At 39.1% G+C, this 27,794-nt stretch overlaps 1 pseudogene across 1 annotated transcript in view; it reads right to left on the reverse strand.

The window, feature by feature from the left end:
- Positions 1-9,072: 9,072 nt before the first annotated feature.
- Positions 9,073-27,794, reverse strand: part of LOC308513977 (polycomb group RING finger protein 6-like) — a 50,947-nt pseudogene continuing 32,225 nt past the window's right edge. Inside the window, exon 3 of the transcript in view lies at positions 9,073-9,258. The product of the transcript in view is annotated as a polycomb group RING finger protein 6-like (transcript). The remainder of the gene's footprint in view (positions 9,259-27,794) is intronic.

Below are 27,794 nucleotides of genomic sequence, written 5' to 3' on the forward strand. Positions count from 1 at the left end.
ATATATAAATAAGTTTACATACTTTATTTCAATATAGAGGTTACATACATTCCATATGAAAATTCTTTAACAGCAAAGTACTATTTGTTTGATTCACAGTGGGTAAGTTTTATAATGCAGTAAAAAATAGCAGATATATTGTTTTTAAGTTATTCTTGATGAAGTTTTAGCTGAAGCTGTTCTTTCAAGCTAGCCTGGATGCTGAGAATGATGAATCATAAGGTTGTAGGACAGATAGGTAATGATCTTTCATTACAGTTAATTTTGTGTCTTGGAAAACTGGATGAAGACACAACTACCAGTTGGAGATCTCCCATTAAGCTGCCATCATATCATCATTGTCATCATTATCATCATCAGCAGCAGCAGCTGCATCATCCTGTTTCTTATTTAGTGATTTATATTTCAAATGCTTATATACATAAGTTGGACAATGTGTATATAATTTCTCAAAGATCATTGTATATTAATTGTCTTAGTAAATAGCGAAGTTAATGTCAAGTGAATACCTTTAGATATGGGGTATTCTTTCATTTTTAAAAAAATATATTTTATTGATTTTTTACAGAGAGGAAGGAAGAGAGTTAGAGAGTCAGAAACTTCGATGAGAGAGAAACATCAGTCAACTGCCTCCTGCACACCCCACACTGGGGATGTGCCCACAACCAAGGTACATGCCCTTGACCGGAATCGAACCTGGGACCTTTCAGTCCACAGGCCGACGCTCTATCCACTGAGCCAAACCAGTTAGGGCTTCTTTCATTTTATTTTTTTATTTTTTATTTTTTTTCAATGTAAACATTTTTTTTAATTTTTTTAATTTTTTATTTACTGATTAAAGTATTACAAAGGGTATTACATATGTGTCCATTTTATACCCCCGCCCTAGACAGTCCCCTAGCCTCCTCTATCCCCCAGTGTCTTATGTCCATTGGTTATGCTTATATGCATGCATACAAGTCCTTTAGTTGATCTCTTACCCCCCTACCTCCTGCCCCCCAACCCTCCCCTGCCTTCCCGCTGCAGTTTGACAATCTGTTTGAGGCAGCTCTACCTCTGTATCTATTATTGTTCAAAAGTTTATAATGGTCTCTATTATCCATGAATGAGTGAGATCATGTGCTATTTTTCCTTCATTGACTGGCTTATTTCACTTAGCATAATGCTCTCCAGTTCCATCCATGACGTTGCAAATGGTAAGAGTTCCTTCCTTTTTAGAGTAGCATAGTATTCCATCGTGTAGATGTACCACAGTTTTCTAATCCATTCATCTACTGATGGGCACTTAGGCTGTTTCCAGATCTTAGCTATGGTGAATTGTGCTGCTATGAACATAGGGGTGCATATATCCTTTCTGATTGGTGTTTCTGGTTTCTTGGGATATATTCTTAGAAGTGGGATCACAGGGTCAAATGGGAGTTCCATTTTCAGTTTTTTAAGGAAACTCCATACTGTCTTCCATAGTGGCTGCACCAGTCTGCATTCCCACCAGCAGTGCACAAGTGTTCCTTTTTCTCCACATCCTCTCCAGCTCTTGTTGTTTGTTGATTTGTTGATGATAGCCAGTCTGACAGGTGTGAGATGGTACCTCATTGTTGTATTGATTTGCATCTCTCAGATGATTGGTGACTTTGAGCATGTTTTCATATGTCTCTTGGCTTTCTGATTGTCCTCTTTTGAAAGGTGTCTATTTAGGTCCTTTGCCCATTTTTTGATTGGATTGTTTATCTTCCTTTTGTTAAGTTGTATGAGTTCCCTATAAATTTTGGAGATTAGGCCCTTATCAGATATGACATTGGCAAATATGTTTTCCCACACAGTGGGTTTTCTCATTGTTTTGTTGATTGTTTCTTTTGCTGTGCAGAAGCTTTTTATTTTGATGTAGTCCCATTTGTTCATTTTCTCTTTAGTTTCAAGTGCCTTAGGAGCTGTATCAGTGAAGAAATTGCTTCGGCATATGTCTGAGATTTTGTTGCCTTTGGATTTTTCTAGAATTTTTATGGTTTCCTGTCGTACATTTAAGTCCTTTATCCATTTTGAGTTTATTTTTGTGTATGGTGTAAGTTGGTGGTCTAGTTTCATTTTCTTGCATATATCTGTCCAATTTTCCCAACACCATTTATTGAAGAGACTATCTTGGCTCCATTGTATGTTCTTGCCTCCTTTGTCAAATATTAATTGAGCATATTGGTTCGGGCCGATTTCTCGGCTCTCTATTCTATTCCATTGATATATATGCCTATTCTTGTGCCAGTACCAGGCAGTTTTGAGAACAGTGGCTTTGTAATACAATTGATATCTGGTATTGAGATCCCACCTACTTTGTTCTTTTTCAGGATTGCTGCAGCTATTCGGGGTCTTTTTTTATTCCAGATGAATTTTTGGAGAGTTCGTTCTAGATCTCTGAAGTATGCCGTTGGTATTTTAATGGGAAGTGCGTTGAATTTATAGATTGCTTTGGGTAGTATGGACATTTTAATGACGTTGATTCTACCAATCCATGAACACGGTATGTTCTTCCATCTGTTTATGTCTTCCTCTATATCTTTTTTCAACGTCCTGTAGTTTTCTGAGTAGAGGTCTTTTACCTCTTTAGTTAAGTTTATTCCTAGGTAGCTTAATTATTTTGGTGCGATGGTAAACGGGATTGTTTTTATAATCTCTCTTTCTGCAAGTTCACTATTGGTGTATAGAAATGTCTCATATTTCTTGGGGTTAATTTTGTATCCTGCTACATTGCCAAATTCATGAATTAAGTCTAGTAGCTTTTTGATGGAGTCGCTAGGGTTTTGTATGTATAATATCATGTTGTCTGCAAATAAGGACAGTTTTACTTCCTCTTTTCCAATTTGGATGCCTTTTATTTCTTCTTCTTGCCGAATTGCAATGGCTAACACTTCCAGTACTATGTTGAACAGGAGTGGTGAGAGTGGGCATCCCTGTCTTGTTCCTGTTCTTAGGGGAAATGGTGTTAGTTTTTGTCCATTGAGTATGATGTTGGCTGTGGGCCTGTCATATATGGCTTTTATTATGTTGAGGTATGATCCTTCTACTCCCACCTTGCTGAGAGTTTTTATCAAAAATGGGTGTTGAATTTTGTCAAATGCTTTTTCTGCATCAATTGATATGACCATGTGGTTTTTTTCTTTCAATTTGTTTATGTGATGTATCACGTTTATTGATTTGTGGATATTGTACCATCCTTGCATCCCTGGTATAAATCCTACTTGGTCATGGTGTATGATCTTTCTGATGTACTGCTGGATTCTATTTGCTAAGATGTTGTTGAGGATTTTGGCATCTATGTTCATGAGGGATATTGGCCTGTAATTCTCTTTCATTGTGTTGTCTTTACCTGGTTTTGGTATTAGGGTGATGCTGGCTTCATAGAATGAGCTTGGAAGTGTTCCTTCCTCTTGAATTTTTTGTAGCAGTCTGAGGAGGATAGGTTTTAGTTCTTCCTTGAATATTTGGTAAAACTCCCCTGTGAAGCCGTCCGGTCCTGGGCTTTTGTTTGATGGAAGCTTTTTGATGACTGCTTCAATTTCTTCCATAGTTATTGGCCTGTTGAGATTTTTAGATTCATCCTGATTGAGTATTGGAATGTTGTATTTTTCTAGGAATTTGTCCATTTCCTCCGGGTTGTCTCGTTTGTTGGAGTAGAGCTGTCCATAGTATTTTTTAACAATCACTTGTATTTCTGTGGGGTCTGTTGTTATTTCGCCTCTATCGTTTCTGATTTTGTTTATTTGGGTCCTCTCTCTTTGCTTCTTGGTGAGTCTGGCTAGAGGTTTGTCAATCTTGTTTATCCTTTCAAAGAACCAGCTCTTGGTTTCATTGATTTTCTGTATTGTTTTTTTGGTCTCTATGTCATTTATTTCTGCTCTAATCTTTATTATCTCCTTCCTTCTGCTCACTCTGGGATTTCTTGTTGCTCTCTTTCTAATTCTTTGAGTTGTAGAGTTAGATGATTTACTACCATTTTTTCTTGTTTTTTGAGATAGGCCTGTAGAGCTATAAACTTCCCTCTCAGGGCTGCTTTCATTGTGTCCCATAGGTTTTGGATTGTTGTGTTTTCATTATCATTAGTTTCCAGGATGTTTTGAATTTCTTCTTTGATTTCATTGGTAACCCAATCAATATGTAATTGCATGCTATTCAGCTTCCAGGTGTGTGAGTATGTTGGGTTGTTTTTATTGTAGCTTATTTCTAATATTATGCCATCGTGGTCTGTGAGGATGCTTTTTATGATTTCAATCTTCTTGAATTTGGGGATACTTTGCTTGTGACCCAATATATGGTCTATTTTTGAATATGTGTTATGAGCACTTGAGTAGAATGTATATTCCGTGGCATTGGTGTGAAGTGTTCTGAAGATGTCTATTAAGTCCATCTGATCTAGTGAGTCATATAGGATTGCTGTGTCTTTGCTGATTGTTTGTCTACAGGACTTAGCCAGTGCTGTCAGTGGGGTATTAAAGTCCCCTACTATGATTGTATTGTTGTCGATCTCTCCTTTGATATCTTCCAGGAGTTTTTTTATGAATTTGGGTGCTCCTGCATTGGGTGCATATATGTTTACCAGGGTTATATCTTCTTGTTGTATTGATCCCTTTAGTATTATGAAGTGGCCTTCCTTATCTCTTGTTATGGCCTTCACTTTGAGGTCTATTTTGTCCGATATAAGTATTGCTACCCCAGCTTTCTTTTCCTTTCCATTTGCCTGAAAGATGTTTTTCCATCCTTTCACTTTCAGTCTGTGTGAGTCCCTTCTAATGAAGTGGGTTTCTTGTAGACAGCAGATGTATGGGTCATGTTTTTTTATCCATTCAGCCACTCGATGTCTTTTGTTTGGAGCATTTAGTCCGTTTACGTTTAAAGTTATTATTGAAAGGTACTTTCTTGTAGCCATTTCTTTTTGTGTGTGGCTGTTTTCTTTCTGAGCTTTTTATTTCTTCTTTTTATACCAGTCCCTTTAGCATTCCTTGCATTGCTGGTTTGGTGGTGATAAACTCCCTTAGCCTTTTTTTGTCTGTGAAGCTTCTTATTTCCCCTTCAAGTTTGAATGATAGCCTTGCTGGATAGAGTGTTCTTGGATTCAGTCCTTTGCTTTGCATCACTTTGTAAATTTCTGTCCATTCTTTTCTGGCCTGATGTGTTTCTGTTGAGAAATCATTTGACAATCTAATGGGAGATCCCTTGTATGTAACTTTCCGTCTCTCTCTTGCAGCCTGTAAGATTCGCTCTTTGTCCTGAACATTTGCCATGGTAATTATGATGTGTCTTGGTGTGGGTCGTTTCGGGTTCACCTTGTTTGGGACTCTCTGGGCTTGTGTGACTTTTTTCTTCCGCACCTCAGGGAAATTTTCTGATATTATTTCTTCCAATAGGTTTTCTAATCCTTGTTCATCCTTCTGTTGTTCTGGTACCCCTATTATTCGTATGTTGTTTCGTTTCATATTGTCCCAAAGCTCCCTTAGGCTCTCCTCCTGTATTTTAATTTTTTTCTCCAATTGCAGTACATTTTGGGTGTGTTTTGCTTCCTTGTCTTCTAATTCACTAATTCGGTACTCCGCTTCTCCTAGTCTACTGTTGATACTTTCAATGTAGTTTTTCATTGCAGCTATATCACTCTTCATTTCTTCTTGGGTCTTACTTAAGTTGTTGCTTTTTCGTCTGTTTCTTCTAGCTTCTTCCATATGTTATCGATTTTTTCATCTGTTTCTTCTTGCTTCTTGCAGAGGTTGTCGATTTTTTCCTCCATCCGGTTTATGCACTCTAGGACCCTTATTCTGAATTCTTTTTCTGTCATGTTGCATGCCTCTGTATTACTTAGCTGCTTTTCTGGAGAGTCCTCCTTCTCTTTCCTTTGGGGGTTTCTTTGTCTACCCATGTTTGATCTCACTGACATATCTAGACGTTGAGTTGTTCAGTGGTTGCTCCCTTGGTGGCAGTGACTCCTTGGTCTGTGGTTGCTCTTCAGGCGGTTGCAGTAGCAGCTGCTCTTCAGTTGGCAGCAGCTCCTCTGGTGGGTGCTGTTCACAGCTGTGGTGGCTCTTCTGGCTGGTGGGGTGAGGTTTCACGTACAGCTGCTGCTCCTCAGCAGAGGGTGTGGTGCTCAGGAGGTTGCTGTTGCTTGGATCTGCTGCGTTGATTTAAAGGCACAAAATACAACACAACAAGGCACCACGTACCAGGCACTATACACAGATATATTCACGATATTAATAACCCAAAATAAAGGTGACCACCCGAATTAAGAGAATTAGGGGATAAGGAAGAAGGAAGAGAAAAAGATAAAAGAGAAAAAAGAAAATAAAAGTAGGGACCAAAAAAAGGAGTGCAAAAATACAATTGGAAAAAATGAGGGGTGAAAATAAAAGCGAGAAAATAAAATAAAATAAAAAAAAGAGCGAAAAGAGAGAATGAAGTGGAAGAGGGGAAGAGACATTTTATATGAGGAGAATATTCCTATAGAACAGCCACTAATCCCAACAAATTCCAGCAACAGCTCCCTGGAGATGAATGCAAACTAGAAACAACCAATAATATAACGATGAAAATAGAATGGAGAACACTAATCCCAAAATAATATAAAGAGAAAATAAAATGGCACTTTAAAAAATGGTAAAATGGTAGCAGTAATAATACTGGTTAAAAATAAGAAGGTAGTAATTAAAATGGAAAAAGAAGGGGAAAAAAAGAAAAAAAAAAAGAAAAAAAATTGGTTTCTTAGTTAAAAGGTGAAAAAAGAAAAAAAAATTGCAGTAGTGAAGGTCCTTTGGTTCTTCTATTCTTCAGTGTGGCTCGCCTTAGACCTGCCAGGTATTCAGGAGAGTGTTGAGTTTCCCTGCGATACACTGTTCCTCTGTGTTGTAAACCACAGTCCTTATTTTAAAGCAGGCCGCATTTGTTTCCCAGACTGCCTTATTTTGTGTTTAGCAAAGAGTCAGTTTGTGGGTCAGACTCTGGGTGGCAGTGTTCTGGGGTTGGCCTCTGAGGCTATAGGGCCTCTCTGTCCAGTGGAAGTTCACTGCCCAGAGCTGGCTGCGTAATAGTTAGTTACTGGCGCTGTGTTGTTGCTGGGATTGAAAATCCCTCTATAGGCCAGACCCCGTTAACTCCCAGGGACCGATCAGGTTATTTTAATCCTTGATCTTGTACAGGGTGGAATCTGGGTGTGGCTGTGCTCCTTGCCTGGGGGCTGGGGGGAGGAGTCTCACTCTCTGGAGAGAATGGCTGCCCCAGTCCTGGGCTCAGGGGTGTCTCAGCACTCAATTCGCTGCCACCTCTCCCGGCCCCCCTTCTCTCCTCAGTCTCTCCCCAGATTCCACTCCTCCGCACACTCTCCCTCTCTTCAGCACAGGTGAGTGTCTGTATCCGAAATGTCCCATGAACAGGATTCAGTGAAAACAAACAAACAAACGCCGGCCGCGGAAACGGGAAAGGCTTGGTTTCTGTAAGCTTCTTCTCTTACCGGGACTGCATGGTCTGGTCAGCTCTTCAGGCTGCCCCCTTTAGGCTCAGTCCTCTGTGATCACAGAACCCAGCTCTCAATTCCCCCGGCGGCGCCAGGAATCCCGCGGTTCTCCTTTCCCCCGTGAGGGGCTGTGCCTGTCCCAAGGGACGCAGCTGTCTGCCACGCGGTCTCCCTCCGACTCTCTGGACTCAGAGGTCTGGCAAACTTTCCTGCCCAAATCCCTGGTTCTTTTACCTTCCCAGGGGAGTTCTGCTCTTCCCGGCTGCAAACCGTCTCACCAGCTGAGCAATTTCGCCAATTCGGTGTGGGTGTTATTAGTTTCAGCTGCTCACTCCATTTGCTCCAGGACACGACGTGAGACGCGTCTGCCTATATCGCCGCCATCTTCCGTCTTCCCCAATGTAAACATTTTGAAAAGATTTGCTGATCCATGTGCTAGAGTCAGGACATCAGCTTTGATCTTGAGGGTCTAGATCTTCTCTGTGTCTTTCATGGGACTGAGTTTACCCTTATCTCACACTGTCCACTATGTTCATGTGATCAAATCCTACGTATCACTTAATGCTTCTTCGATTCAAATGCTACCTTCTCTATGAGGCCCGCTTGCCACGTTGAGAGCTTACCATGTTCTATACACTATGATTAATATTGGAGATACAAAGATGAGTAAGATATGATGTGTTCCCTCAGAGACCACACACCAAAACAACCCTTTCATTTTAAATGTATTAATTGAGCAAGTTATTCATGGATGATCTTAAAATCATGTAATTAAGCTACTGAGACCTATTTCTAACTGTAAAAATAAAGCAAATGCAAAATGACTCCTAAAAAATAACTCGTGGAATAGGATTATGTCTCTTTGATTGATGTATTTATATTTTGGTTATACATATAGGTATTTTTATGTTAATGAAGTCTTTATTACACTGAAGGTTCATGGTACAGACCATATACCATACAGGAGGAAGTCTCTTTACACAGAATAATAATAATTTATCTCTTTTAGAAGTAAACAACAAAAAACAATGCAAATTTAAAATATGATGGCAACACACAAAACTGGCCGACACTTCTGATCTTTGTCGGAAGGGTACAGTTTAACAAGTCTGGCTCTGACTCTTCATTTCAAAAGCATACTTCTTTCCTGCCATACTGATGCCATCTCAGAGCAGAATCCACATCACCAACTTAAAAAGGATATGGCTCAATGAAGAAAGTAGTAAGTGATTTACATCAAAGATTAGGAAGCAAAATCATTATCAAAGTATTTGAAATCACAAGAACTTTAAAAATCCAGTACTTTTGAAATTTCCCTCTGAGCTATAGATGCTATTTATATATAGTCGATAATAAAACAGATGCATTCCATCATTTCAAATTGTATTTATAAATATTATGATACTTGGTGCTAAAATAGATGTTATGTCTTAGCACAATTCTGCAGAAGCCACTTTATTTTGTTTCTCTCCTCCCTCCTGATACTCTCTTTAAGTAATTTTCAGAGGAGAAACCGCAAGACCAGAATGAAGGACTAGAAGACCATTCATTTTTGGCCCATGGACCATCAGATCTGCTCTAGACCAATTAGCTTACATTGCAGCATCACCTGTTGCACATGGAATTTCCCTTAGAGTTTGATATCGCTCCAACAAGTGATGGCCAGAAATGATTTCTACCTGACAAGCCAGATCAAGACCTATTTTTCTTCTAAGAAATTTTTCTACATGCCCAAGAGTTGCTTCTCCTGAAACTTGGGCTAACTTCTTTTCCAATGGCTAAAAATATCCTGTGCCTTCATTAGCACCAATGAATTCTAGTAATAAAGACCTATCAGTTTGGGTTGAATCTCAAACACTGATTCTAAGGCTTTCTTAGACCTCCTTTGCTTGAAGGGGCTGTTTGTGAAACAGCAGGTTTAGGTACATCTATACTTCTCTCTTTACTATAGGCCCAGTGCACAAATTACCTCAGGGCACTCTGCCCCTCTCACAGTCTGGGAGCCCTCAGGGGATGTCCTATTGACGGCTTGGGCCCGTTCCCTGCAGGCCTAAGCTGTCAGTAGGCCTCCCTCTGCAGGAGGCAACCTGGCTGGTCAGGAGAAGGTGCCACCCCCATCACAACACTGCTGGTGCCACTGCCTGCCACCACAGCCGCCAAGGTGTTTTCATCAACACGGGTTCCAGTCCCTTCACCACAAAAAAATAACAATTTTCTTTAGGCATTTTCAAGATGTCTCTTGCATAGGATAGGAGCTTTCTTCCTTCCTTCCTTCCTTCCTTCCTTCCTTCCTTCCTTCCTTCCTTTCTTTCTTTCTTTCTTTCTTTCTTTCTTTCTTTCTTTCTTTCTTTCTTTCTTTCCTTTCTTTCTTTTCCTCACCAGAGGATATTTTTCCATTGATTTTTAGAGAGTGTGGAAGAGAGAGGGGAAGACAGAGAGAAACATCAATGTGAGAGGGACACTTCGATTGGTTGCCGCCTGCGTGAGCCCTGACCTGGGCCCCGGCCAGGGAGGAGCCTGAAACCTAGGTACATGCCCTTGATCAGAATTGAACCCGGACCCTGCGGTCCACAGGCTGAGGCTCTATCCACTGAGCCAAACTGGCTAGGGCAGGATATGACATTTCTTAGCCCCTGTAGCAGCAGACCTTCGTTTTTTCCTTCAGGAGTGAGGTAAAAAAACCCTAGATCACCTTCTTGCATCCTTATTAAGCAAGTTATCAAGAGCTCTATGAGTATCCTAAGGGGAGTTTAGCCAGTGAGCGGTCAGCAAAGGTGTTTCCTCTGCAGCGCATGTGGAGAGGCGGGCCTGCTGGCTAGGGCCTGCCCTCGGTTGTGAGCGGGCCCTCTCTCCCTCTCCTTCTCCCTCTCCCTCTAGTCCACTCTCTCTAAAAATCAGTGAAAAAATATCCTCTGGTGAGTATTAAAAAACAAAACAAAACAAAACACAGGATAACAGGCCTCCTCCTTGGAGATGCTGAATATGTAGTCCTGAAAGAGAATTGTTGGCTCTGTGAAGATCTCTACATGAATTCTATTAACAATATTTGGAAAATTAGCCTAAGCCACACCAATGATTCAAGTTTGTGCTTTTCTGTATTCCAGGGAAGAATCAAATGATCTTTTGTTTTATTGTGTCAAAACAAAATTTTGCATGTGTTAAATACATAATTTTTTTTAAAAAATATATATATATTATTGATTTTTTTTTACAGAGAGGAGGGGAGAGAAATAGAGAGTTAGAAACATCAATAAGAGAGAAAAATAGATCAGCTGCCTCCTGCACACGCCCTTATTGGGGATGTGCTCCAACCAAGGTACATGTCTTTGACTGGAATCGAACCCGGGACCCTTCAGTCTGCAAGCCGATGCTCTAGCCACTGAGCCAAACTGGGCTAAATACATAATTCTTACTCAAATATATAATAGCAGACGTAAAAGTTCTGTTTAACTCAGTGAAGGGACTGGCAGGATGATAATGCTGTTCAAAGGAGATTGCCAAAGATAAAAGCCTGAAGTAAAACTGCTAAACTAGATACAATCTGGCTAATGTCCCATAGGACAATCAAACCATCACTTTTTGAATTAGTTTATCTTCTAGACAGAAATTAGTTACATCTTTAAAAGCCTAAGAATTCTTTTCATCTTCTCACTTTGCGGATCATTATATGTAACTTTCCAGGGCTGAAAAATGTCAAAATATATGGAATTTATTTAATTGTAAATAGTGTGTCAGAGTTATGTGTTTCACAGAAAAGGAAATATCATTCTGTGGGCCTCTAATGTCCCAATTATACTGAAAGGACTTGCTCTCAATATTTTACTCCGGGCCTGTGCTCGGCCATGGAGGCTGCAGGTGGGCCCACCCTTTTCTCTCAAGACCTGTGATTGGCCGGGGAGGATTGGGCAGTCTGCCCTTTCCTCTCTGGACCTATGATCAGCCATGGAGGCTGCGGGAGGGCTCGCCCTCTCCTCGCCCAGCCTGCGATCCAATGCAGAGGCTGTGGGCTGGCCCCTATGTCCCTGCCCGTGTCTGCTCCAGCTCCGGAAGGCTGGACCAAGCTGCTGCCCAGTGGCTAGGCCAGCCCCCATTTCTGTGTCCGTCTCTGCTCAGAGCCTCACCTGCGCGTGCAAACTCCTCCTGTCAGGTCATGAACCGATACGGTGTCCCGGCCTAATTTGCACATTACCTCTTTATATATATACTAGAGGCCCAGTGCACAAAAATTTGAGGCCCCTCAGCCCGGCCTGTGCCCTCTCGCAGTCTGGGATCCCTCGGGAGATAACGACCTGCTGGCTTAGGCCTGCTCCCGGGTGGCAGAGGGCAGGCCCAATCCCTAGGTGCAACCCCTGGTCGGGCTCAGAGCAGGGCCAATTGGGGGGTTGGGGCACCGCCCCCTGTCACACTCAAGGCAGGTCGATGGGCAGGTTGCGGCACCACCCCCTGTCACGCACAGAGCAGGGCCAATCAGGGGGTTGGGGCTCTGTACCCTGTCACTCACAGAGCAGGGTCAATCAGGGGGTTGGGGAGCTCCCCCCTGTCATGCACAGAGTAGGGCCGATAGGGGAGTTGGGGCACCACCCCCTGTCACACTCAGGGCAGGACCAATGGGGAGGTTATGACTCTACCCCATCACACACAGAGCAGAGCCCGTGGGGAGTGGGGGTTGGGACACCGCATCCTGTCACACACAGAGCTGCAGGGCAATCAGGGGGTTGGGGAGCTCTCACCTATCAGGCACAGAGCAGGGCTGATAAGGGGGTTGGGGTGCCTTCCCCTGTCACGAACATAGCAGGGTGGATAGGGAGGTTGTGGCCCCGCCCCCTGTCACACACAGCCGCAGGGCAATCAGGATGTTTGGGCGCTGCCCCCTGTCATGCTGATCCCGGTGCTGGGAGGCATATTACCCTTTTACTATATAGAATAGAGGCCTGGTGCACGGGTGGGGGCCGGCTGGTTTGCCTTGAAGGGTGTCCTGGATCAGGGTGGGGGTCCCGCTTGGGTGCCTGGCCAGCCTGGGTGAGGGGATGATGGCTGTTTGCAGCTGGTCACACACCCTTCAGGGTGGGGGTTCCCACTGGGGTTCTTGGCCAGTCTGGGTGAGGGGCTGAGGGCTTTTTTCAGGCTGGCGGGTGACTGAAGCTCCCAACAGCTCCTTTTTTTCTTTTTTCTTTTTTAATTCTGGGCCAGCTTTAGCTCTGAGGCTTGGCTCCAGCTCTGAGGCCTCGGCTGCTGAAAGCAGGTATCTGGTTTGTTTGGGTTCTATAATCGAAACACTCTATCAACTCCAGCTCTGATATCCCAGCTGGCTGAAAGCAGGTTTCTGGGGTTTTGTTTAGCTTCTATATTTGTAACAATGTTTCAAATTGCAAGCTCAGAGGCCGGCAAGGCAGGAGCGGAACGTTGGTTTCCTCTATCACTGAAGCAAGCAAGCCTCATGTTCGCTTCAAGCTGCCTGGCTGCCGGCTGCCATCTTGGCTGGCAGTTAATTTGCATATCGCCCTGATTAGCCAATGGGAAGGGTAGCGGAGGCATGGCTAATTACCATGTTTCTCTTTTATTAGATAGGATTGTTTAAAGTATTACATATGTCTCCTTTTTCCCCCTAATAACCCTCCCCCAGCCACTCACCCCCACCCCCCAGGAAAAGTCTCCACTGCCCCAGTGTCTGTGTCCGTTGGTTATGCTAATATGCATGCATAGAAGCCCTTTGGTTGATCTCTAACTTCACCCCCTTCCCCCCGCCTTCTCTCAGAGGTTGGACGGTCTGTTCAGTGTTACCTTGTCTCTGGATCTATGTTTGTTCATCAGCTTATGTTGTTCATTATATTTCACATATGAATGAGATCATGTGATATTTATCTTTCTCTGACGGGTTTATTTCACTTAACATAATGTTCTCCAGTTCCATCCATGCTGTTGCAAATGGTAAAAGTTCCTTTTTTACAGCAGCATAGTATTCATTTGTGTAGGTGTACCACAGTTTTTTAATCCATTCATCTGCTGATGGTCACTTAGATTGTTTCCTAATCTTAGGAAATTGTGCTGCTATGAACATAGGGGTGCATATATCCTTTCTGATTGGTGTTTCTGGTTTCTTGGGATATAGTCCTAGAAGTAGAATTACTGGGTCAAATGGAAGTTCCATTTTTAACTTTATCAAGGAAACTCCATACTGTGTTCTACAGTGGCTGTACCAATCTGCATTCCCACCAGCAGTGCATGAGGGTTCTTTTTTCTCCACATCCTTGCCAGCACTTGTTGTTTGTTGATTTGTTGGTGACAGTCATTCTGACAGGTTTGAGATGGTACCTCATTGTTGTTTTGATTTGCATATCTCCGATGATTAGTGACTTTGAGCATGTTTTCATGTTTCTAGGCCTTCTGTATGTCCTCTTTCAAAAAGTATCAATTTAGGTCCTTTGCACATTTTTTGATTGCATTGTTTTTTTTTTTACTTTTGTTGAGTTGTATGAGTTTTCTGTAAATTTTGGAGATTAAACCCCTATCGGAGATAGCTTTGGCAAATATGATCTCCCATGCAGTGGGATTTATTATTGTTTTGTTGATAGTTTCTTTTGCTGTGCAGAAGCTTTTTTTTATTTTGATGTAGTCCCATTTGTTTACTTTCTCCTTAGTTTCCATTGCTCTAGGTGCTGTATTGGTAAAGATATTACTATGACAAGTGTCTGATATTTTGCTGCTATGGAGTCTTCTAAGATTTTTATGGTTTCTAGTCTTACATTTAAGTCCTTTAAACATTTTGAGTTTATTTTTGTGCATGGGTTAAGTTGGTGATCTAGTTTCATTTTTTTGCATTGTATTTGACCAATTTCCTCAGTACCATTGTTTTTTTTTGTTTTTTTATCACCTGTCTGCCCAGTAGACTATCTATATTAATAAAAGGGTAATATGCTAATTAGACCATATAGACTTGATGTCTTCCGGATGTCCTTCTGGGCAAAGCCACGGTGGCCAGGCTGAGGTAGAGGCATTTGGGGGCAATTAGGCAGGCAGGAAAAGGGGTCAAATTTTTCCTATATTAAATTTTCCTATATTTTTCCTATATTAGAAGAGACTGTCTTGACTCCATTGTATGCTCTTGCCTCCTTTGTCAAATATTAATTGAGCATAATGGCTTGGGTCTATTTCTGGGTTCTCTATTCTGTTCCATTGGTCTATATGTCTGGTATTGTGCCAGTACCAGGCAGTTTTGAGAACAGTGGCCTTGTAATATAGTTTGATATCTGGTATTGTGATCCCTCCAACTTTGTTCTTCTTTCTCAGGATTGTTGTGGCTATTCGGGGTCTGTTTTTATTCCAGATAAATTTTTGGAGAGTTTTTTCTAGGTCTGTGAAATATGCCATTATTATTTTAATGGGTATTGCATTGAATCTATAAATTGCTTTGGGTAGTATGGACATTTTAATGATGTTAATTCTATCAATTCATGAACACGTTATGTATTTTATTTAGTTTCCCCATAGAAGCTGATTTACAGAAGAAGAACAAATGATTGTTTCCAACACGAATCATAGGACACCTAAGGGAGTGGTGTTCAATTTCCCCTTAGTAGCCAAGATCAATTACCCCAGCCAGCACAGTATCTCCCTTCTTTCCTGTTGACTCAGTGGCCTAAGGAGTACAAAGTGGCTGGATGGCAATCTTAAAATCCCATTTGATAAAATCAATGCTATTTCCCCTAGTAGAAATGTTTCTTCCTTGGTACCATGACTTACAGGCCAGCAAAACATAAGGCCATAAAAAAATGAAAAAGACATTTTGCTCCAGTGTTATTAGGGCAATAGTGATTGGTGATGCTCACATTTTCACCCCTTGATTCCTGCACTTGTAAATCCTGGTTACCAGAGAGACAGCACCATTTATTCTATGCTGTTTCCAAACATGCTGATTCCAAGGCCACGTTGGAGGCTCGATCCCCAGCCCCAGTTGGGGTGTGTGCCGGAGGCAAGCAATTGATGTATCTCTCTTACAGAGATGATTCTTTCTCTCTGACTCCTTCCCACATTTCCTCTGTCTCTAAAAATCAATGGAAAGATATCTTTGGTGAGGATTAACAACAACAACAAATGGAAAACTGGTGTTAATTTATTTAGTTTACCCTAAACCAGTTTTTGGTTTCTGAATTGCCAGTTCTTCTCCATCTTGCTAACTAAACATTCCTTTTAAATTTCAGAGAAAAAGGGTCAAATTTTTCCTATATTAAATATATACTCAGAATAAATGTAGTATATAATTGTGGTAAATAAGTCAATGACCTATGTGCACACATGAAAATTGATAAATATGATGTCCATGTAATAATTATTAAAAATGCCTTTCATATCTGTCATTATTATAATCTTGTGGAAAATGATGAAGCTGAAAGTGTGTTGACATATTGGTAGCAAGTTCTATTATAAGAAAGAAATGTTTAAGTCCTTTGTTTGATCTCTTACCCTCACCCCCTCCCCTGCATGCATATTAGCATAATCAATGGACACGGACACTGGGGTGGGGGGCTTGTCCTGGAAAGTGGGAGTGGCTGGGGGGATTAATTGGGGAAAAAGGAGACATATGTAATACTTTAAACAATAAAAAAAGAAATAAAAGTTAAAAAAGAAAGAAAAATGTAACCTTGTTCAAAACCTGAAATGGTAATATTATGATATTTTAACAATAATATCTATACCTTCATGTATATATATGAAACATCTGATTTATTCATTTTTTTATCACCTTTCTGCCCAGTAGAAGATCTATATTAATAAAAGAGTAATATGCTAATTAGACCATATAGACTGGATGTTTTCCGGACATCCTTCTGGACAAAGCCACAGTAGCGGAGTTGAGGTAGAGGCAGTTGGGGGCGATCAGGCAGGCAGGCAGAGTGGTTAGGGGCGATCAGGCAGGCAGGAGGGTGGCGGTTAGGAGCCAGCAGACCCAGATTCTAAGAGAGATGTTCAACAACCAGTTTAGGCCCAATCAGGCCCAAACTGGCAGTCGGACATCCCCTAAGGGGTCCCAGATTGGAGAGGGTGCAGTCCAGGCTGAGGAACCCCTGCCCCCCCATGTGCACGATTTTCATGCACTGAGTCTATTAGTTGGGATAATGTCTTTCCTGTTTCCTGCTAAGTCGCAAGGAAATAAAACCCAGCTCATGGAATAGTTGGAGAAAATGATGTTCTAAATATTCAATAAATACATGAATAAACCACATTAGATCTAGAAAACCAGTGAAATCAAAACCATCACAAAATCAGCAGGTGGCATAGATTTCCTGGTTCTGTTTCTTCACCATTCAAGTGCTTCTTAACTAATCTGCATGTGCTTGGTTCCAATTACTGCCTTAGACTCGGTGAGTGAACAGCGGTTGTCAATAAGCTCCAAAAATACAGTGACTCATACATAGTCTAAATTTCCAATTGCTTTGTAAACAGTCCTGATATGTCTGAGGAGCCTCCTCTATGCTGTTATCCAGGGAAGAAGGCTGATCACAAATATGCCATCTTACACATGTGGCTTCCATGATTGTCTTGAAATCACGGCCATTGCAGACAGCAGGGAGGAGAAAGACGTATGGGGGGGCATGTGTCGGAGGTAATTTGGGTGCGGGCCTGTAAATGGTGCACTTAATTTTCATTCGCAAAACATTGATCCACATCATTCACGTGGATACACCATCTGTAAGAGAGTCTGAAGAACATAGTCACTCTATTGGCTAGAAAGTAGACAAGACATTTCATTTAGAACACGAATATTGGAGAGCACTTAGAAACCTTTCAGTTGAAAAGCAAATAAGATATTGTAAAACAAAAAGTTTTTCTGCTTAGAAGGGTGTCATATTTGTTCATGTCACTGAATATTTCACATGCCCTTACATCAGTCTTGACTTTATTTCTGTATTTCTTCTTAACTTCTAAATAATTCAAGTTCCCACTAAATATTCCAGTCTTCATAAAGCCATAGTCAATTTTGCATTGTAGCATATGTAGCTGCTTTATGTATATTCCTGGTATATTTTGCTTATAACTTCTGATTAAGCTTTTATAATATTTCTCCACGATTATTTTTAGTTCTATATTCTAGGACATGGGTGTGGTCTTTAAACTAGAAATAATTGCAATAAATTATTTATGTAAATTAAATTGCATCAACAAAAATGCTTCATATATACAAGGATCTTGTTGTTAAGTAACAAACAATAACAGAATTATATAAAAGCTTTCCTCCTAGCAATTACTATTCAAAATTTTAAATATTTGCATTTAGGTTTATGTTCCAAGGAAATATAAATACAAATAGGTGGAAAATAATCTCTCTCATATTTGCATGTGTACATATTTTACCTCACCCATTTAGTCAGTGGCACAAATGAAAATTTGCAGCTGGTATCTAGATAAGTTGACAACACTTATGTTTATATAGTAGCTGACTGTAAGGAATGCTACTGTTATTCATGAAATGTGTGTGTCTTAAGAGAACTGTTCATTTTAGCACTGGAATTACAATACAATTGGAATGAACTATTCTTTCATGAAGGACTCTGGAACTGTATCGCTAAGCAGAATTTTGGATGTACTTTCTGGAATTATAGTAAAAATATTTCTGGAAAGCATCCTAAATGGATGTCCATCTGCAACTGTTACACTATAAAGCTTTCACTGAGGCAAAACATTAGAAACATTCTTATAACGATGCCAGTTGAAATAAAGGTCTCCATTTTAGTTGTGGCTACAGGAATATTCATCTTAGGAGTGCTAGGAAATGGATTCATTGGACTGGTGAACTGCATCGAATGGTTCAGGACTGGGACAGTTTCCTCAGCTGATTTCATTCTCACCAGCTTGGCTATGGCCAGAATCATTCAACTGTTGGTAATACTCTTAGATTTATTTATAATGGGGCTAGCTCCACATCTGTATGCTACTGGTAAACTAGCAAAGGTGGTTACAGTTCTTTGGGCACTAACTAACCATCTAACTATCTGGTTTGCCACCTGCCTCAGCATTTTCTACTTCCTTAAGATAGCCAATTTCTCCCACCCCTTTTTCATGTGGCTGAAGTGGCGAGTCAACAGGGTGGTTCTTCTGCTTTTCCTGGGGTCTTTCTTCCTACTGTCTCTTAACCTCTTAATGCGTGATGCTATTAATGCATTGTGGTTGAATACCTACAGGGTACATGAAATAAATATGACTTTGCAGTTAGAGGCAAATGAAATGTTCTATATTAAATGTCTTCTTCTTCTTAGTTTGACTTATCTTATCCCCTTTTTCCTGTCCCTGATCTCTTTGCTTCTTTTATTTCTGTCTTTGGTGAGACACACCAAGAATTTTCAGCTCAACATGGCGGGCTTAAGGGACTCAAGCACAGAAGCCCATAGAAGGGCCATGAAAATGGTGACAACGTTCCTCCTCCTCTTCATCATTAACATTTTTTCTATTCTAACTGCAACTTGGATCTTCACTAAGGTACAGACATACCAAGTCATGATGCTTTTCTTAGTGATTTCAACTACCTTTCCCTCAGGCCACTCTTTTCTCATAATTTTTGGAAACAGCAAGCTAAGACAGATTGCCTTGAGGCCACTGTGGCACTTAAATTCTCTGAGAAAAGCAAAACCTTTGCCTTTATAGACAGAATTTGAAATACCCTTTTGCATTCTATGGGAAAATAACTTAATAGAAACCTTCAGCATTTCTTTATATCAGGGTTTGTTAAACAGCACCAAAGTTTCCTTACAACATGTCTTAAAATAGTTATATTTCCTTAAAGTGATATGACATAATATTTGACTAAAGGACAAGTCTCCACTGAATTAACAGTTTCTGGTAACAGTAGACTTTTGAGACCTGATAAAGTATGGTTATGAAAGTCTTGTGTATATTCCTGGTATACGTTGCTGGTAAGTTCTGATTTAACTTCTATAATATTTCTCCGTGATTATTTTTAGTTATTTGTTCTAGGACTTAGATGTGGTCTTTGAATGAGAAATAATTACAATAAATTATTTATGTAAATTAAATTGCATCAACACAAATACTTGATATATACAAGAATCTTATTGATAAGTAACTAATAATAACAGAATTATATAAAAACTTCCTCCTAGCAGTTACTATTCAAAATTTTAAATATTTGCTTTTAGGTTTATGTTCCAAGGAGATATAACTACAAATAGGAGGAAAATAATCTCTCTCATATTTACATGTTTACATATTTTACTTCATCCACTCAGTCAATGACACAAATGAAAATTTGCAGCTGGTGTCTAGATAAGTGGACAACACTTATGTTTATATAGTAGTTGACTATAAGGAATACTACAGGTATTCATGAAAAGTGAGTGTCTTAAGAGAACTTTTCAGTTTAGCACTGGAATTACAATACAATTGGAATGAACTATTCTTTCATGAAGCTCTCTTGGACTGTATCACAAAGCAGAATTTTGTATGTACTTTTTGGAATAATGGTAAAAATATTTATGGAAAGCATCATAAATGGATGTCCATCTGCAACTGTTTCACTATAAAGCTTTCTTGAGGCACAACATTAGAAACATTCTTATAACAATGTCAATTGCAATAAAGGTCTCCATTCTAGTTGTGGCTACAGGAATCTTCATCTTAGGAGTGCTAGGAAATGGATTCATTGGACTGGTGAACTTCATCGAATGGTTCAGGACTGGGAACGTTTCCTCAGCTGATTTCATCCTCACCAGCTTGGCTGTGGCCAGAATCATTCAACTGTTGGTAACACTCTTGGATTTATTTATAATGGGTCTAGCTCCACATCTGTATGCTACTGGCAAACTAGCAAAGGTGGTTCCTATTCTTTGGGCACTAACTAACCATCTAACTATCTGGTTTGCCACCTGCCTCAGCATTTTCTACTTCCTTAAGATCGCCAATTTCTCCCACTCCCTTTTCATGTGGCTGAAGTGGAGAGTCAACAGGGTGGTTCTTCTGCTTTTCCTGGGGTCTTTCTTCCTACTGTCTCTTAACCTCTTAATGCGTGTTGTTTCTAGTGAATTGTGGTTGAATACTTACAGGGTACATGAAGTAAATATGACTTTACAGTTAGAGGCAAATGAAATGTTTCCTGTTAAATCTCTTCTTATTATTACTTTGACCTATATTATCCCCTTTTTCCTGTCCCTGATCTCTTTGCTTCTTTTATTTCTGTCCTTGGTGAGACACACCAAGAATTTTCAGCTCAACCTGACGGGCTCGGTGGACTCAAGCACAGAGGCCCATAGAAGGGCCATGAAAATGGTGACAACGTTCCTCCTCCTCTTCATCATTAACATTATTTCTATTCTAACTGCAATTTGGATCTCCACTAATGTACAGACATATCAGTTCATAATGCTTGTCACAGTGTTGTCAGCTACCTTTCCCTCTGGCCACTCTTTTCTTATAATTTTTGCAAACAGCAAGCTAAGACAGATCGCCTTGAGACTACTGTGCACTTACAATCCCTGAGAAAATCACAAGTTTAACTTTATAGACAGAATTTGAAAAAACCTTGTACATTCTATTGGAAAATATCTTAATAGAAAACCTTCAGCATTTCTTTATATCAGGGTTTGTTAAATAGCACTAGCATTTCTGTACAACATGCTGTAAGTAATTATATTTTCTTAAAGTGATATGACATAATATTTGACTAAAGGCATGTCTCCAGTGTATTAACAGTTTTTGGTAACAATAGAGTACTTGACAACTGATGAAATATGGTTATAAAAGTCTAAAATAAAATATTAATAAATGTATAAATAAGATACAATGCAATATGAATAACTGTATATATAATTACAGTTACCAAAATGGAAAAGGTAACACAAATTTTGCAAACTAAAGAGAAGTTTGAAATTATAATTGAAAAATAATTGTAAAGGTTAAGTGTAATTATATGTTATATAAATATAAAAGTGTTAATATTTTGTTATGCTTCTAATATTGGAAAGGATCTAAATAATAGGAATTTTCATACTATATTTCTTAGATTACTGGTATATATTGGTAAAACATCTTTGTTCAGGAGTATGGCTTTATGCAATTAAGGTGAAGATGCATATCCTAAGACCAGTTAACTGTACTCCTTCTTGTTATACTGGAGAATTATTCATACATGTGTGGAAGAATATACACGCAAAAATGTGAATGTTACTACTGTTCTTAATAGCTGAAATTGAGAAGTCATGTAAATGCTCCAACTGAGGAATTATATAAAAGCCCACTAGTTATAAAATGGACAAATAAATCATGGAATCTGGACAAAATAGAATACAGCACAAAAATGAAAATGAACAATTTAGACGTATAAATTTTTTAGTTCTGTGATGGAGAAAATATATAGAGACATAGAAAGGTGAATTTGTAAAAACTAAATACATATTTAGTATCGTGTTTGAAAATGTACATATGTAGTGCAATTTTTGTAATAAAACGATTCAGATTAATGACAGTATCTGGGCATGGAATAAGCAGAGAAGAGAAGTTAGCTTGCTAATAATGCTATTAAAATATTGAATACAGTTCCTATACTGTATTTTTATATAGAGGTTATATGCATTTTATATAAAAATTCTTTACCAGCAAAGTTCTTTTTGTTTGATTCACAGTGCCTTAATTTGATAATGCAGTAAAAAATAGCAAATATGTAATCAGAAATATTTTATTTATAACTTACTCTTCATGAAGTTTTAGGTGATGCTGTTCTTTCAAGTTAGACCTGATGCTGAAAATTACATTTCATAAGACCATGGAATATATTGGTAATGTTCTTTTATTAGAGTGAATTCTCTCTTAGAAAACTTTATGAAGTCACAACCATCAGAGATCTCCCATTTAACTGCTTCATCATCATCACCACCACCACCACCATCATCATCATCATCCTGTTATATTATTTAATGATTTATATCAAATGTTTACACACATATATTGACATAAATTGGGCAATGTGTAGAGTATTTCTTAATGATCATTGTATCTAAATTATGTTAATAATGAGCAAAGATAAAATCAAGTGAAAAGCTTTAGAATTGGAATGTTCTTTCATTTTAAATGTATTTCTTGAGCAAATTATTCATAGATGATCTTAAACTCATGGAATTGAGCTACTGAGATCCATTTCTAACATTAGAAATAAAGTAAATGCAAAATGACTCCTAAAAAATTACTCATGGAATAGATTGTGTCTCTTTGATTGATGTATTTATATTTTAATTATATATATATATATATACACACACACACAATTTTTATGTTAATAAAGTATTGTACTGAAGGATTTTGGTACTGACCATTAACCATATAGGAGACAGTCTCTTCACACAGAATAATGATAACATCTCTTTTAGAAGTAAACAATAACAAAAAACGATGCAAGTTTAAAATATGAAGGTAACACACAAAAGTGGCTGATATTTTGGGAATTTGTCAGAGGGGCACAGTCTGTACAGTTTAACAAAGTCTGGCTTTGACTCTTCATTTCAAAAGCATACTTCTCTCCTGCCATACTGATACCATCCCAGAGAGTGAATCCACACCTCCAACTTAAAAAGGCTATGGCTCAATGAAGAAAGTAGTTACTGATTCACATCAAAGATTAGGAAGCAAAATCATTATCAAAGTATTTGAAATCACAAGAACTTTAAAAATTCAGTACTTAGAAATTTCCCTCCTGAGGTATCTCTGCTTTTTGTACATAATCGCTCCGAAAACAGATGCATTCTATCATTCCAAGTTGTACTTATAAATATGTTGCTTGGTGCTGAAAATAGATATTATGTCTTAGCACAAAATGGCAGCAATTACGTTGGGTAAATATTTTTGGTGAGATGCAAAATAACATTGAGAAGCCACTTTATTTTCTTTCTCTCCTCCCTCCTGATACTCTCAGAATCTTCAAGTAGTTTTCAGAGGAGAAACCACAAGACCAGAATGAATGAATAAAGACTGTCTATGTTTGACCAATAGACCATCAGATCTACTCTAGGTCAACTAGCCTGCATTGCTGTATCACCTGTTGCACGTGGAATTTCCCTTAGAGTTTGTATTGCTCCAACAAGTGATGGTCAGAAATGATTTTACCTGACTAACTAGGTCAAGACCCATTTTTCTTCTCAGAAAGTTTTCTACATGCCCAATAGTTGTGGGGAGGCATGGGACAGGAGTTGCTGAAGGCACCTGCCCCTGCCTTGACATTTCCAAACAAGTCTGAGCCCCGGGGAGTTTACGTAGACACGTCCTTGCTTAAAGGACACTACAGACACATGTGTTTTCTCAGAGATGCTTACCCTGCTGATTGTATCTAATAGTGAATTTTAGTTCAAGCTGTTGTTACAATAAAGGCCTAAGCGAGTCAAGCAATCAAGGCTGGTTAGTCCCTAAAGCCAAATAGCCCCTTAGCCTTCTCTTTCAAAAAACATGTGTCAGAGTAATCTATTCATCCATCGCTCAAAGTCAGCTGGTCAGTCCCAGCAAGTGGTTCCCTCTGTGAGGAACCAGGAATGTAACAAAACACAATGGAACCCTTGAAAACTAAGAGTAAGAAAATGAAAGTAACTGTGCAATAAGTCATCGGCGCACTCTTGGGATTTCCAAGTTCAAGGGAACTATTTCTCAGCTAAGGAATTCACTATCTCAGTTATGCTTCTTAGGAATGTGAGTATATTTTCCAGTGTAAAAATAAGCCAACTTCTGAAAGTAAGGAGGAAAAAAGGTTTTTCCTGTATTTTCCCAAAAGCAAAGTTTTTAAATATATTATTAAAAGTTATGTTATGCTAATCAGGAACTTGATTACTTTAAAGGAATAAATTACTTAATACTGTTTAATAATAATATAATGTGTTTGACTACCTCCCCTGGGTGCAAAATATAAGATGTGCTTTCACTTCTTATGATGGAAATTTTATACTTAAGGTATATGGGAAGTTCTGTCAAATAAAGAAATAATAATTATATTCTATTTACATATGCACATTCAATATATTCTAATATGCTTTCATTTACAACTAATTGTTATAAGTTATAATATTGTGAAATATTGTGTTTTGCAGAAAAGATAGGATGCCATGTTATTTACATTATAATCAAATCAATAACTATATCATTTTATATTTCTTCTCATTCGGAGACAGTCACTGTTTTGTTATAATACATTTTAAAAAGTTACATCTTCTGAGGGATCCATAGAAAGACTCTGATTTATTTTAAGCTACGTATCTCTAAGAATAAACTTTCAGGTCATCCCCTCAAATTGGTTAAAAATTATTATAACTCTACAGAGTATCTAAATTTACAGAAATGCTGGCAAGAAACATCAAGAGAAAAAGAAGTTGATTATAGGAGTAGATGATTGAAAAATAATTATAGTTTTGGTTATTATTATTCTCATAGTAATTATGTTTGCATGAATGCAATCAAAATCTGATTTCTTCATAATAGAACATAAGTCAGTTTTCAATTACATCTTTATTAACGAAAACTTTGCTGAAATATCATGTCTTGATATTTCACAACAGAGAGACATGCCAGGACTCTGGATGTCACCAGAGAGCTCTAAGGAATAAAGATCACTTTGGAGCTGATAAGCCCCTTAGATAAATAGCCTGGTACCTAGCTTGGTCATGTGGTTCATGGCAGTCTTTCCAGGAAAGGAACGAAGGTTGCTTTCCTGAGAGATGGCATGAAAGAAACCCCAAGACACCTGTAGGGACCTCAACTTGAGGAATGCACCCCAATTCTATAGGTATTTCAGGCAAAGCCTGATGGCAGCTGTGTGGCTTGGCTTCTTTGCCCTGGGAGTAAACTTTCCCATGAGATTCCAGCAAAGCATACTTTTAAAAACAAAAATAGCCTGTGTAATCAACTGTTATTCTTGTTGTGTTTATGCAAACAATTGGGCCAAATTACAACTAGACTTACTATAGTAGGTAAATTAGTCTTTAATAAAAATACGGGTGATTTTAGGGAGAAAAATTGCTTCAACAGGAAATTATTAGAAACTGTTCTAAGTTTTGCCCAAAAATGCTGAATTTTTTATCACAGTTTGTCTCCACCTGATTACAAGCCCTACATGCACCTAAGGAGTACTACCTCTAGGCACCATTGCCACCCACTCTGTGCCCAGGCCTCATTGTCCCTCTGACAGAGAGCAAGGATCTCTTTGCTCTGAGAGAAACCTTCAACCTGCTTCAGCACGAAGCAGTTACAAAAGAAATCCAGCATCCCCTTTCCCTGAAAGAATTCAGAGCCAAGATCCTTGAGGGAATACAGTAGGCAGTTAGACAGACATGAGCAGAGCAAGGATTCTAGGCCAACTAGAGGAGAAATAGGTAGAACTCTGAGACATACTTTTCACCACTCCAAATGCTCTGAAGCTGGGAATAGAGGAGCCTGTGTAGAACTAACCTTTCCTCAAGCTAATTAGAAGGAATTTATAGTTTTCATGTAATAGAAGGTACGGAGATCAAGGGAAAAGAAAGTGAAGTAGACAAACTATAAGGGTATGTGTATGTTACAGAAGGTGTGTATAACTTGCAGAGGGTCTGTACAATTAAAGAAGAACTAGAGTTGAGGAAGTAAAAATTGTAAGAAGGGATATAAATAATTGAATATAAAATCAAGAAAAGAAAATAGAGTAGGAATAAAGAATAATTGTAAAAGTTATAAGAATGTTTATAAAAGTCATAGAAGGTTTATGAAGAGAAATCAAAAAAAGCATTACAGGCTGTCCTTGTGGTACATTGGACTCGACGTACCTTGTTTCGTGGTTACATAGCCATCTACATTTATTTATATAAAAAATAGTTCTGTCATTTTGACGTATATACATGTGCTTTATGTTTTTTATTATTTATTTAACACAAGTAAAGGTCCGGAATTTTTTTTTACTGTTTCACTTTATTTCTGCTGTGTGTGCTCCATGTGTGTGATGTAGGTTGGTTCCGACTTACATCAAATATTGCATTACATCGCACTGTAGGAATGGATCTCCCACATAACCCAAGGACCTACGGTATAAGTATACTGAATAATAAATCTAATAGATAGAGCACATGAATTAATCTGAAAAGTAATCATTATTTTAAATCTTAGAACACACACACACACACACACACACAGATATATGTGGTTAACTTTCTCATAAAGTTTTCTTTTCAAGGCCTCTATGAAGTAATTAGTGAGATAATTCAGCTGTGAGTCCAACAAGCAGAACCGATAAGTATGGTCAAACTGGCCCACCAGGAGTCAAAGCCTTATCTTGTCAACATCATCTCATCACCAGACAATAGCTGATGTCTACAGACCCCAGGCCTTCACATAGCTACCTTCCTCACCCTAGTCCCCTCCCCTTTATAATCCTGTCCCTACACCTTGCTAGAAGTATAGATTTAATACTTGTAAGTACCCTGTCTTCTTAATTAGATTAACCATTGCTGTCATTATAATTCCCTTTGTTTCTCTTATTAGTCTACAAAATTGGCGCTTTGCTGACCCACCATTCCAAACAAGTTCACCACCTTCATCTGTGTTTTGCAGCCAGCGAAGCGGGGGGAGTGGCGGGGGCGGGGGGGCTTGGGGCAGGAGTTGGGAGATGGTGGCTGCCCGTGCCTTGACTTTCCAAACAAGTCTGAGCCCCCAAGTGTTTACTTAGACTCGTCCTTTTTTAAAGGAAACTACAAACACATGTGATTTCTCAAAAATGCTTACCCTGGTGATTGTATCTAGAGGTTAATTTTAGTTCAAGCTGTTGTTACAATGAAAGCCTAAGGAGGCAGGCAATCCAGGTTGCATAGTCGCTAAAGCCAATATCCCCTTTTCCTTCTCTTCCACAGAAATGTGTGTCAGAGCAATATATTCATCCATTGCTCAGGGTCTTCTGGTCAGTCCCAGCAGCTTTTCCTGAAACTTGGAGAAACTTTATTTCTAATCACTTAAAGCAGTGGTTCTCAACCTTCTGGCCCTTTACATACAGATCATCATGTTGTGACCCAACCATAAAGTTATTTTCGTTGCTACTTCATAACTGTAATGTTGCTACTGTTGTAAATCATAATGTAAATATCTGATATGCAGGATGGTCTTAGGCGACCCCTGTGAAAGGGTCATTTGACCGCCAAAGGGGTCGTGACCCACAGGTTAAGAACCGCTGACTTAAAGTATCCTGTGCCTTCATTAGCACCAATGAATTCTAGTAATAAAGACATATCAAGGTCAGGTGAAATCTGAAACACTGATTCTAAGGCTTTCTTAGATCTTCTTTTGCTTGAAGGGACTGGTTATGGAAAAGCAGGTTGAG

This window comes from Myotis nattereri (assembly GCF_964212035.1).
Source record: "Myotis nattereri genome assembly, chromosome: 2".
In the NCBI taxonomy this organism is placed as follows: domain Eukaryota; kingdom Metazoa; phylum Chordata; class Mammalia; order Chiroptera; family Vespertilionidae; genus Myotis; species Myotis nattereri.